The sequence below is a fragment of the Pogona vitticeps genome, chromosome 4 (assembly GCF_051106095.1).
Source record: "Pogona vitticeps strain Pit_001003342236 chromosome 4, PviZW2.1, whole genome shotgun sequence".
Classification (NCBI taxonomy): domain Eukaryota; kingdom Metazoa; phylum Chordata; class Lepidosauria; order Squamata; family Agamidae; genus Pogona; species Pogona vitticeps.
Genome location: NC_135786.1, coordinates 225763131 through 225775439, shown reverse-complemented (window position 1 = coordinate 225775439; position 12309 = coordinate 225763131). Strand labels below are relative to the sequence as shown.

The following is a 12309-nucleotide window of genomic DNA, read 5'->3' as shown; positions in this document are numbered from 1 at the left end:
AAGAACATTTTCTAACAATGTGCTCTTTGTAATGTGTGCATGCCTACACAGTTGATATTTTACATTTCCCGCTTGTAATCATGAATAATCATAAGAACATAAGAAGAGCCCTGCTGGATCAGGCCAAGGGCCCATCTAGTCCAGCTCCCTGGATCTCATGGTGGCCCCACCAGAGGCCTCTGGGAGCACACGGGACAACTAGAGACCTGTCTCCTGATACCCCTCCCCTGCATCTAGCATTTGGAGGTAGCTTCCTTTTAAGTCTGGAGATTTTACATCCCCATCATGGCTTGTAACCTGCGATGGACTTTTCCTCCCGAAGTCTGTCCAATCGCCCTGTCGTTTCCCACGTCTCCCCTCCAGTCCTCTGGCACTGTGGCCATCACATACCATCAAACCGATTCTAACTTCCATTTACCCTTTCCAGGTTCTAGGTAGAGAGCTCTCTGAAGTAGCTTACTATTTCCTTCTTTTACACCCATTTACTGGGGAAAGAAATTTAACAACCAGTAACTGGGAAAGGCTGTCTGGTAACAAGTGACTTGCAAGCAGTACATACTCTGCTGTTAAACTTGCTGGTAAATTATGTAGACACCTATGTATAAAACAGATTACAGACCCATGAATACGATTCCAATTCTTTTTAAGATCACTGTTGTCTGTATGCACTTTGAGTGAACCATTCCCTAGATATAGATTAGTTAGCTGTTTCTGCAGTAAGGGCCTGAAAGCCACAACCTGGATCGACGGTTCCTATTTCCTTTGCCCCCTTTGATCTATTATTACTTAAAGCTGCAGTCTTCATTGTCTGCCGAATGCACATCTGCTCTTTAATTTGCCTTCCTCCCAGTGCAGATGGCCCCCTTTTCGGAAAGATCACATGCATACGCTTGCTTGTAACACAGGGAGATAAAGGAACTGATGTTTTCGGAGATAGGAGGTAGCGGAGCTGGGCTGGAGTAAAGGAATCTGAGCAAATCTGTGGTGCTCATTGTTTGCTTCTTGAAAATTTATCAAGTCATCAAAAGTAGGCACTTTCCCAGTATTTTACAGTAGTTCTGGCTGCATCCTCAGTTTTAAAAGTTTGGGATTCCTCCTTCTCTCTAGTACTCCAGGTTTCATAGCGACAAGCTAGTGAACTAGATCTTGGCTCACTCAAAGTATGTCCAATATTTTTCCCCTTGTTTACTTTATGGCTATATTTAAACTTGTGTTATCTCCTGTCTGTCATGAAATATCTGCGGAAGAGAATTTTGCAGGGAATTTGGCATCAATTAACCCTCTTCTTCTTCTTTTAAATCAAGCTAGAGGTATTGTTCGATGCCTGTAGCCCTGATGGCAGGGGGAATTCTGGGGCCTGCAGTCCAAAAAGAAGCAATTTTTCCAAACTGCGATGGCTGCATTTGTTCACTGGAAGGAGAAAAAGTGCTGAGTCTAAAAGTCTGTGCATGTACACACTAGGGTTATACACCCTTGCTTGTCCTGTTCTCATGTGAGAGAACGAAAAGTTGCAAAGTTCCCTATCTGCAAGATAGGGAACTATTTTCTGTCCCTCTTAATGAAACTTTCTTCATTTGCAACAGTGGTACCTCGACTTAAGAACTTAATTTGTACTGGGACTGCGTTTTTAAGTCGAAACATTCTTAAAGCATCATTTCCTATAGGAATGCATTGAAAACCACTTAATCCGTATCTGCTGTTTTTCATTCTTAAATCGAGGCGCTATTCTTAAATTGAAGCATTAGCTCCCATAGGAACTACAGTGGACCCTCGACTTACAGACGGCTCGACTTACAGATGGCTCGACTTACAGACTTCTCTGGCTGCAAAATTTAGATTCGACTTGCAGCCAGAGAATCGACTTACAGACCAGAAAAAAACCAAAATGGAATAAAAATAGAATAAAAACCACTGGTTATGGGATTAATCGGTTTTCAGTGCATTGTAGGTCAATGGAGATTCGACTTACAGACTTTTCGACTTGCAGCCACCATTCCAATACGGATTAATTCCTTAAGTAGAGGGTCCACTGTAATGCAAAGTTGGTTAATCCGTATCTACCAGTAGGGGGCGAAAGTTTTTATTTTTATTTTTCTTCTTTTGACCTAAGGAGAACTTAGGTCAAAAAAAGGGCAGGAAAGGGTTCCCCCCTTTTTTTGGTTCTTAAGTAGAGTTTCTGATCAAGTCGAAGCAACTTTTTGCGAATGGAGCAGTTCTTAACTTGAATAGTTCTTAAGTAGGGATGTTCTCAAGTCGAGGTACCACTGTATTTGCATACATTTTAGAGTGGAAAACCACTCGTAGCTGCAGGGTTACATGAGCTTTTAAGAATCAGAGGCACTGAATGGGTTGTTTGTTTCTTTTTGATTGGTCTTTTTGATTGCGCACACACAGACAGAAATGCTTTGCTTCACAAATGGGAAAGCCTTTGGGACGCAGAAATTTTATTGCAGAAGCCTCCACGGGCAGGGGAGAGGGGGTAATGCTAATCTTATCCGCAGGCTGCAAGAAATCTCAATGAGACGATCACAATGCGACAAGATAACCTGTCTCATTAAGAACTACTGATTCAACAAGATTTCTTCACATCCCTAACACACACACACACACACACACACACACACACACACACACACACACACACACACACACACCGTAGCAGTGCATGCTTATGGATTTTGGAGCATGTATTCAACGCACCACGACTCCACCAGCCCCAGGGTTCACTGGCCATTTTTCCAAAGGAAATCCCTCCGCTCCCAAGAATATGCACATATGGAAGTGGAGGGGACTGAAACAGATACAGGGGTTTCTTCCTCTCTAATCACATCCCTGCCTTGCCTATTCACTGTCCCTTTGGATTTGGCATGACTCATATGTTTTCTGTGGCAACCACATTTCTTCCTCAACTCCATCCACCTAAAGGGCAGGGAGAAGGTTAATTATAAGTACACAGGCAGGAAATCAGGGAAGGCATCAAAGAAAAGGAGATTCCCGCCCCCTTGGTGTGCTGCTGTTCCATTCTCTTTATCTCCTGGTTCCCTTACATACTCCTCTTTCCTTACAGCCCCATGCATTGTTATAATTTTTCCCAGCTGCCGTTGCTTCTCCAACTAATATTTACACTGGGTTATGAGGAAGCATGTTTATGAGGGGGAGGGCAGTCCTGAGTCATCCTGTAAGATTCTCCCCAGTGCCTGCTTTTGGGCACTGGTTCACTATTCCTCCCACTATTCCTCCCAGCCTGAGTGTGTATGTGTGTGAAAAACAACATAGAGGCAATGCCATCATTATATAGTTCACTGGCCACATCTTCCAAAAAGAACTTAGACTAGTGTTGTTTGGTCTCGGTGACACCATGATGGAGTCCAAGCTGACTGATGACATGAAGACATCTAGGGCAGTGGTTCTTAACCTTGGGTAACCCAGGTGTACTTGGACTGCAATTCCCAGAAGCCTTCTCCACCAGCTATACTGGTTGGAATTCTGGGAATTGCAGTCCAAGAACACCTGGGTTACCCAAGGTTAAGAACCACTGATCTAGGGTATTATGATGAAGGTGGTTTTCAATAAAAACAAAAATGGCACCAAAGTTGCAGCCAAACCCAATATCTTGGATTTTAGTCTCACGAGGAGCTCAGTTATCATTCTACTGCTATCTTAAACATGGAAACGGCAATTACTGATATATTTTATTTAATGCATTTTTTAAAAATTGTTTTGGATATGATCTGTTGCATTGCAAGATGGAATCATTCCTGATGCGTTGAACATCTGATGTCATACTTAAACACAAATGTGTCTGTAGCCAAAAATGAAGAGAAACTAAACCTTAATATGAATACGCCGGCATTCGAAAATTGGATTAGATTGCATTTCTCCATCCTGGAAACATTTAATCAAATCAGTTCATTAGAATATGAAAAACAAACCTGCGAATATGAAATAACAAAACCTGTTTTTAAGGCTTTTATCCTGCTTTGTTAGTTTGTTAGTTAGGGTGCAGGTGGTATCCATGATAAATAAATATTACTCTCCTTTGAAAATGGAGCCAGTCATCAAATCTAAATCATTACGAATAACATTCTGCCCTCAACAGAAATACATTTTATAGATCCAATAAGCTGAGGCGCCAATACTTTGGCCATGTCAGAAGAAGAGAAGACTCCCTGGAAAAGACCCTGATGTTGGAAAAGTGTGAAGGCAAGAGGAGAAGGGGATGACAGAGGATGAGATGGTTGGACAGTATCATCGAAGCAAGCAACATGATTTTGACCCAACTCCGGGAGGCAGTAGAAGACAAGAGGGCCTGGCGTGCTCTGGTCCATGGGGTCATAAAGAGTCGGACACGACTGAACGACTAAACAACAACAGGAAGTATATGTAGCCAAAGGCATTCATACAAACCAGGCTGCTCTGCTAATATGAGTATTTCCCCCCTTTTAAACAAAGTGCAGAAAATGTTACAATGGGCAATATATGTGTGCCAGCCAGTCCTGAGCTACTTCAGAATACTCTATTCCTTCTCCCAGTTCCACCCAATTTTCATTCCCTCCTCCCCAACAGCTATTTGTGGTGACTGTGCACGTTCAGGACACTGCTCCGGATTCCCCTGCTCATAGAGGATTTCCCCACCTGTCTTTGTTCTTTATACGGGGCAATATTTCTGGGAATATTGTGTATTCCCAAGCAGGTTGGTAGCCCTACATGGCTGGACTGCCTAAAGAACCAAGATCATTTTGGAGCTTTGGAAATAGAGATAATGATGCATCCCATTTAAAGTATTACTGTGTGTGAAATATGTGACCCTCTGTAGGTTGATGAAGTATAGTTCCCATCATCCTTGATCCACAGCTGGGCTGGCCAGGGCACATAGGAATTTCAGCTCATTACCATGTAGAGTGCTACAGATTCCATAGTTTAATTTATAACCCACTTTTCTCCCAGGAATTGCTTGCAAAGAATTTCTCATCAGAAGGCACTTAATGTTTTTATCTGACTAATAGGATGGCTTGCTGTTTATGACTACTGTAAGAGAAGGAGGCGATAGTAAGTAAACTCAGGCCAGAAATGTATATTGGAAGCAGTCCATGAACAGAAGGATGGAAATCTTAACTAACGTTTTCGCAGTGTTAACTTCTCTCATCTCTGGAATTGTGTAAATTAGCTCGCAAATGCAAGAGTAGGTGATACCATTTATTGGACCACTAAAGAATAAAACAAATTGCAAGCTTTCGTGGATGAAAACCACTTTCTCAGGCTCTAAACATACCCTCTTCATGGATGATGCCGAAAAATTGTCCAGAAATGGATGTTACATATCTGAAAGATGATCAATTATTCTTGTGAGGCTGCGCTTCTACTGCCTCATCAACAAGATTTGGACTTTTTACATTCTTTGGCGATTGGTGTCTTCAGGATTGAGATAAGGGATTCCTCTAAGGTTTTATTTGACCAACAGGCTGCCTCAATCACTCCTCTGCAACCTTAATGAGCCTTATGCTCTGTAATAATAATAATAACTATGCCTCATTGAGCTAGTGACAGCTTATGGCAACCCTTTCCAGGGTATTCTAAGTAAACAGTTGTTGTTGATGTTGTTTAGTCGTTTAGTTGTGTCCGACTCTTTGTGGCTCCATGGACCAGAGCACGCAAGGCCCTCCTGTCTTCCACAGCCTCCCGGAGTTGGGTCAAATTCATGTTGGTCGCTTCAATGACACTGTCCATCCATCTCGTCCTCTGTCGTCCCCTTCTCCTCTTGCCTTCACACTTTCCCAACATCAGGGTCTTTTCCAGGGAGTCTTCTCTTCTCATGAGATGGCCAAAGTACTGGAGCCTCAGCTTCAGGATCTGTCCTTCCAGTGAGCACTCAGGGTTGAGTTCCTTCAGAATGGATAGGTTTGTTCTCCTTGCAGTCCAGGGGACTCTCAAGAGTCTCCTCCAGCACCACAACTCAAAAGCATCAATTCTTCGGCGGTCAGTTTTCTTTATGGTCCAGCTCTCACTTCCATTCTGAGGGCACCACGGACCTGCAGCCATATATCCAACTCACTGAGCTATCCAGCCAGGTCTAGTCACCCATTCTATCTAATGTCTGCTTCTAGCACGAAGGGGAGCACTTTGCTTCCCTTGCAGTCAAAGAGAGGAGAGTTTTGGAAGATCTGGCTTTTTTTCAGGGGCTTTATCAGGTCCAAGAAGAGGAGATAACAGGAGCAGAGAAACAATTGGTTCCAAAACACACACTGATAGGGCTAGCCAAAGCCTCCATGTCTGTGACCCAACAATATTTCATTATACTGTACAGTATAGTGTAATGTCTACTCCTAATTACAGCATTCACTAGAGTTTTATGTATCATTTTGTAACAGAGGGAAAAGAACTGGCTCAGTGAGGACAAAGAGTGATTGATGAGTGAGGAGGGAAACCCCTGCCCAAGCTTATTTATTTCCAAGGGTTTTGGAGGGGTTTATTTATTTTTCTAATGGTGGGACTCCTTTACTTTTCAAGATGGTAGGAGGTTTGCAATAAGGCAGAAGGCAGGATTTTCCATATGGCAAAAGACTTTTATTTTAATATTCCTGAGACAACTTTTCTGTTATGACCATCTGTCTATCAGAGCTGCTTGCTCTGGTTTGGTTTTATTTTTTCAAGGCAAGCCTTCCCCTTCTTTGCAAGAACCAGACAGGAAGGGAAATGGACATAAATCTGTGGCTACAGTGAAAAGGGGTTTCCTTCTCAAGCAAGCCCATGTGAAAACTATCAGCACGCTCCCCCCCCCCCCTTCTTGTTAGGTCAGAGAATGCCAACCATATAGTGGCTGATTTCATTCACGCACATAGATGTTTTGCTCCTAAGATACATGTTGACAGCATGGTTCAATGGGCAAATTCACACTGCTTTTGCCTGCCTACGGGTATATACCAGAGGGCCATGATTTTCTTAAAGATGATAAGACAGATGTCAAAAAAAGTCAGTTCTCCAGCATAGATGACTCAAGAGCAAGCAAAGGTACACCACCCTGAAATTTGGAGTTGAGGTTCCTCCCTCATCCTGCTCTGTAGACTGTGCCTGCTTCTGAGGGTACAGGTATATTTCCAGAGTATTAGCCCTGTTGTCTGGGAATTCTGGGCCAAGTAGACTAAAACGTTGCTTTTCTAAGCTCTGTGGGACGTGGTGGCGCTGTGGGCTAAACCGCAGAAGCCTGTGCTGCAGGGTCAGAAGACCAGCAGTCGTAAGATCGAATCCACGTGATGGAGTAAGCTCCCGTTGCTTGTCCCAGCTCCCGCCAACCTAGCGGTTCGAAAGCATGCAAATGCAAGTAGATAAATAGGGACCACCTCGGTGGGAAGGTAACAGTGTTCCGTGTCTAAGTTGCACTGGCCATGTGACCATGGAAGATTGTCAAGGGAACCTTTACCTTTACCTTTCTAAGCTCTAAACACTTTGAATCAAACCAGGAAGGCTTCTTTTGACACACTGATTACGGCTCAACACTTTTTTGTTCATAGGCCTCATTCCAAGAATGTGCTGAATCGTGTTTTGGGTACATTCACCTGTTTGCAAACCGGGTGGATATGATGGTATTTGAAAAGGATGGGTCAGGTAAAAAAATCATTATACTTCCAATTCCCATGAAAATACACACATTATACATATTACATATACATACACTGGGGGGAGGAGCTGTCACATAACCATGTCAAAGCTCAAAAGGGACTCTTTCCTATAGATTAGGGGTCTCCAAACTTTTGACTGTGTTGGCCACACCGGATATTTTTAATATTTTTGAGTGCTGAAGGAACAGGAATATGTGCGCATGTGTGCGGCCACACGCAAGCACACATGCATGCAGACCCCTGCTCACCCCCTGCCTGCATGCATGCATGCATACACAAATGTATGCTCCCCCGCCCACCCCCACAGGCCTGCACCCCCGCTCTTTCACACACACATATGCAACCCTGCCTGACCCTGTATGCACGGATGCATGCCCCCTGCCCCCAACTGCCTCCCCATGAGCACAGGTTGAACTGAACAGGCCGGATAAAACGGCAAGGTGGGCCAGATGAGGCCCGTAGGCTGTAGTTTGGTGACTCCTGCTGTAGATTAATAAGAGCAATAGTGGTGAATGACATGTAAAAAAGCAAACAAAAATTCTAGATCTCCTTTTTACAACCACATCTGTCTGTACTTCTCAGCAGTCTTAGAAACCATAGTGAGCATTCACAATTCACAATTGATATGTGTCCATTTTGTCTTTCACTAAACCCTCGTGAATCCCTCCCTACTTTGACAGACTGAATGGCTTATTTGAGTTTTTTTTTTTGGCCCTGATATCTAATCCATAGTTATTTTGTGCACAGATTTGGTGCAAAATGGGAAGATTGACATAAACACTTATTAAACACTCTAATACTGGCTGAAGTCTGTCACACTAGAGTAGACCCATTGAATCATTGGGCATCTGGTGTGTCATCTCCTCCAAAAATTGTATTTGTGATGCTCAAATCACCCAAAGGAACATATGGCATTCAGGCGGGGAGTTCCACAGGCCACAAATCTACCACTTTATGCTGAGGCAAGTCCTCAACCTCCAGCAGTGCATAGCATCTGTGCCTTGAACAAGCCTGACCCCTAAAGAACACTTTACTTTTACTCAGTACTTTGAAACATGGACTTTGTGAATCTTTAGAACTCACAGCAGCTCATTTAAGTAGGGCTTCTCTATGGTAGCTAATCAACGGCCTTTTCCACTCCTCTGGATTTAGCCAAACCCCGCTGGTCCAAGAGACTAGTTAAGATTTTCATAATTATTATTTTATATAAAGAAAATATAGTTTCATAGAAACAGTTTGTTTTGCTTAAGCATTAGCATAAAGACATGTTCAAAGGATTACCATAGTTAAATACAAAAAATACTTCCCATTAAAATAACAAACACTAAAAAGCTGAGTTAAGGTGGGCTAGCGCCACCTCCTTTATTTTCCTTACCATGTTACATTCTTTTTCCATTCAGCTACATAACACAAATCCATCAGGAACTTCTCTTAGGAAAAAAGTCCTTTCCCACAAAATGGTCTCTCAAACGTAACCCATTGTCCATTTTCTTCATTCCTCGGACCTCCTTCATGGCTGTAAACCAATTAACTCAAAGAGGCGTAACTGCTCACTCCACCTCCAGTTCTCATGGAGATGCAGGTAGGTTATATCCATTCTAATTAGACAGGATTTTGTTAGGTCTTCACACAGGGGCCTCTTCGACCCTGCATTTTTATCAGGATTCACTCTGTGCCAGCCTGGCAGTAATTAGGGAAAACAGCCTCTCAGCTTTTTCCAGATTCCCATGTCTTCAAATCCTTTCACTTTGAAAACCTAACTGACTCGATTTTCTCTCATTCTCATTGACTACAAGTCCCAGTTTCCTTCAGTCTCATGACAGTATTGATTCAAATGGGCCTATTTTAGTGTGCCTTACTATGTTCAAGTAAGTACAGTATAACAAACAACTAGGATCAGGTATTTTCATCTGAAATCAATAGCATAAAAATACATAAAATTCATTTCATTTTCTTTGGGAGACCAAAATAAAAATTAGGGAAAATAAAAACAGAAATGAAAGCAAACCAAGTGGCTCAAGTTGATTGCATGAATCTAATGGCATTGCTTTTTTTTTTCCCTTGAAAGTTCGACAACTTTAGCTTTGAGGGAAGAAAGGGGACAAGGCCAATCATGGCCCCTTTCCAACCAACTCGTTTGTTTTTAATACTGTGAGAACTGAAAAACTTCGTAGCTGATTCTGGAGTTAAATACTGAACTTTTCCTCACCTTTTTCAAGGGCTCATGCTAGAGCCGGAACCTGCTTATGGTGCGATTGCAACACGTTTGAGTTCTGTGGAGCTATTTGTTTATTTACTGTTGATGAGCCTTGCAAACACAATTGCACAAAATTAGTCTCTTATTCACAGTTACATAACATACAACATGAACAGCTATAATAACAACAAAATGCTACAATTTGTGCACCCGAGTCATCAAGGACAGCATCAGTACAGGGGTTGCTTGTAGAATTTGCAAAGTTCAACTTCTTAATTTGAATTCAGACAAAAATCTAAGACATCTTCCTCTAATGGATTCGGTCCCTAACATAACATCAGAGTGTGATGTTACATGCAAAGTCTTCAAAGCCTTAGAATAAAATATTAGTTCAATTGCATATATATGAATTCACTATGTGACTTCACCTCTCTAACACAAACATCTAGGAATTAGAAGTAGAGTGAGCTGGCCAGGGCCTTAGCAGTCTAAGTGACAACAGCAGTTTGGCCTCTTCAACTCTCGCACTCTTTCTGATTCAAATCTCTTACTCACAGCCCTGTTCTTTCTTAGTCCCACCCCCTTGGGCTAAACCAATGTTTAATAGCAGTTACACAAACACAGCTGGGCAGTCAGTGATCAAGGGATACAATCCTGGTCCTCCCTCAAAAAAGAAAAGAAAAGGCAGGGATTAGGAAGGACTCCAGGGTAAACTCTAATCAAGGGTGGGCAATATTTCTTTTAGACCACTAAAGTTCCACAAGGCATGGTTTCATTGAAATTCACTCTGCAGTTTGTGCTGAAGGGGAGCCTGCAGAGCCACTTAGCCATCTCCCTAGCCAGGGAAAGTCAAGCCAATTCCTCTGCCAGGAGGTGCACCCTCCTTCCACACCATGGGACATGGGTCTGGCTGGGACATTTATTTGCCCTGATCCCATGCAAGTTGCTGGGCATCTTCAAGCAAGGCAAACAAGATGTCAGAAAATTGGGGGGGGGGGAATAAAAGAGGGCAATAAGAGGGAGAGTTGGGGGTGAGGAGGCTCCAGCAAAATTTCATTCCCCCCCCCCCCAAAAAAGCAAGCAAGCAAGCAAACTGATGGCTTCAAGTACTTGCAGTTGCCATACCAATTCAGCTCCATATCACTTTCTCTTCAGGCAAGCATTTCTGGTTTAGCAAGGGGATTTCTTAAAGGGATAATTTTATTTTGTTGGTTTACTTACGTTTTTAATATTGTTCTTATTTGTGAGTTTTTAATATGATATCTGTTTAATGCTTTTTAAATATTGTAATAATTCATTATTTAACCTTTTAAATATTGTAAGCTGTCTTGGATCCTCTGGAGAAAGGCCAACACATCCATCCATCCATCCATCCATCCATCCATCCATCCATCCATCCATCCATCCATCCATCCATCCATCCAACAGTTGTCATACCTTTGGAAACCAGATATTTAGGGAAAGTTCCTTTCATATCATGTTAGTGGGCTTCCTAGAGCTTGGAAGGGTGACTTTCTTTCTTTCTTTCTTTCTTTCTTTCTTTCTTTCTTTCTTTCTTTCTTTCTTTCTTTCTTTCTTTCTTTCTTTCTTTCTTTCTATCTATCTATCTATCTATCTATCTATCTATCTATCTATCTATCTATCTATCTATCTATCTATCTATCTATCTATGTACCTGCCTACCTTATCTATCTATCTATCTATCTATCTATCTATCTATCTATCTATCTATCTATCTATCTATCTATCTATCTATCTATCTATCTATCTATCTATCTATCTATCTATCTATCTATCTATCTATCTATCTATCTATCTATCTATCTATCTATCATCTATCTATGTACCTGCCTATCTATCTATCTATCTATCTATCTATCTATCTATCTATCTATCTATCTATCTATCTATCTATCTATCTGTCTGTCTGTCTGTCTGTCTGTCTGTCTGTCTGTCTGTCTGCCTGCCTGCCTGCCTGCCTGCCTGCCTGCCTGCCTGCCTGCCTGCCTGTCTGTCTGTCTATCTATCTATCTATCTATCTATCTATCTATCTATCTATCTATCTATCTATCTATCTATCTATCTATCTATCTATCTATCTATCTATCTATCTATCTATCTATCTATCTATCTATCTATCTATGTACCTGCCTACCTTATCTATCTATCTATCTATCTATCTATCTATCTATCTATCTATCTATCTATCTATCTATCTATCTATCTATCTATCTATCTATCTATCTATCTATCTATCTATCTATCTATCTATCTATCTATCTATCTATCTATCTATCTATCTATCTATCTATCTATCTATCTATCTATCTATCTATCTATCTATCTATCTATCTATGTACCTGCCTACCTTATCTATCTATCTATCTATCTATCTATCTATCTATCTATCTATCTATCTATCTATCTATCTGTCTGTCTGTCTGTCTGTCTGTCTGTCTGTCTGTCTGCCTGCCTGCCTGCCTGCCTGCCTGCCTG

The 12309-nt window shown here is 41.8% G+C and overlaps 1 long non-coding RNA gene across 2 annotated transcripts in view; it reads right to left on the bottom strand.

Annotated features, from left to right (window-relative positions):
* The window catches only part of LOC144588583 (uncharacterized), a 97884-nt gene extending 86395 nt beyond the window's left edge, over positions 1-11489 (bottom strand). For both annotated transcript variants that reach the window (XR_013544199.1, XR_013544198.1), the window contains exon 1: positions 8992-11489. This is a non-coding gene — a long non-coding RNA (uncharacterized LOC144588583). The remainder of the gene's footprint in view (positions 1-8991) is intronic.
* Between the last annotated feature and the right edge of the window lie 820 nt (positions 11490-12309).